This window comes from Leiobunum rupestre, chromosome 5, assembly GCF_980474605.1.
Source record: "Leiobunum rupestre chromosome 5, qqLeiRupe1.1.hap1, whole genome shotgun sequence".
Lineage (NCBI taxonomy): Eukaryota > Metazoa > Arthropoda > Arachnida > Opiliones > Sclerosomatidae > Leiobunum > Leiobunum rupestre.
Window position 1 is genome coordinate 41,452,643 of NC_143388.1, and position 1,217 is coordinate 41,453,859.

The window sequence follows — 1,217 nt, forward strand, 5'->3', positions numbered from 1 at the left end:
TCGGAGCTGGTCTTTTTGTTTCCATTTTAATCTTATCGAATTCTCCTTTATTTTGAAGATTACGTTGTTTTGAAAGCGAGATAGCCGACGCCTTTACGGAGAGAGAATGAGTGCTTCTCATCCGATATGGGCTAGTGGCTAGGATATCTGGCTTTCACCCAGAAGGCCCGGGTTTGGTTTCCTGGTAACGGAGCTGGTCTTTTTGTTTCCATTTTAATCTTATCGAATTCCCCTTTATTTTGAAGATTACGTTTTTTTGAAAGCGAGATAGCCGACGCCTTTACGGAGAGAGAATGAGTGTTTCTCATCCGATATGGTCTAGTGGCTAGGATATCTGGCTTTCACCCAGAAGGCCCGGGTTCGATTCCCGGTATCGGAGCTGGCCTTTTTGTTTCCATTTTAATCTTATTGAATTCCCCTTTATTTTGAAGATTACGTTGTTTTGAAAGCGAGATAGCCGACGCCTTTACGGAGAGAGAATGAGTGGTTCTCATCCGATATGGTCTAGTGGCTAGGATATCTGGGCAGCCGGGAGTAGTGGCTCACTCCTGTAATCCCAGGCGTCCGGGAGGCAGAGTTTGTGGAAGGCCGTGTGAGGACGACTACCAATCCCCCAACGGGTGGTCGGGATACTTCCGCCACGGGTGTCCCCACCCCTGTCCCCACGTATCCCCCCGTTGGCGTGGCCGTTACACATATCTCACCCTGATTAATCAGTTATTGTGTGTGTGCTGGTGTCTAAGGCCTCGGGTCGACACCGATGTTTGTGTATCTCAAAAAAAAAAAAAAAAAAAAAATATCTGGGTTTCACCCAGAAGGCCCGGGTTCGATTCCCGATAACGGAGCTGGTCTTTTTGTTTCCATTTTAATCTTATCGAATTCCCCTTTATTTTGAAGATTACGTTGTTTTGAAAGCGAGATAGCCGACGCGTTTACGGAGAGAGAATGAGTGGTTCTCATCCGATATGGTCTAGTGGCTAGGATATCTGGCTTTCACCCAGTAGGCCCGGGTTCGATTCCCGGTATCGGAGCTGGTCTTTTTGTTTCCATTTTAATCTTATCGAATTCCCCTTTATTTTGAAGATTACGTTGTTTTGAAAGCGAGATAGGCGACGCCTTTACGGAGAGAGAACGAGTGCTTCTCATCCGATATGGTCTAGTGGCTAGGATATCTGGCTTTCACCCAGAAGGCCCGGGTTCGATTCCCGGTATCGGAG

At 47.0% G+C, this 1,217-nt stretch overlaps 2 non-coding genes across 2 annotated transcripts; both read left to right on the plus strand.

Annotated features, from left to right (window-relative positions):
• Positions 1-307: 307 nt before the first annotated feature.
• TRNAE-UUC (transfer RNA glutamic acid (anticodon UUC)) lies at positions 308-379 on the plus strand. Its single transcript has one exon. It is a non-coding gene; the product is annotated as a tRNA-Glu (tRNA).
• A 766-nt stretch (positions 380-1,145) lies between these two features.
• Positions 1,146-1,217, plus strand: TRNAE-UUC (transfer RNA glutamic acid (anticodon UUC)). The gene has a single exon. It is a non-coding gene; the product is annotated as a tRNA-Glu (tRNA).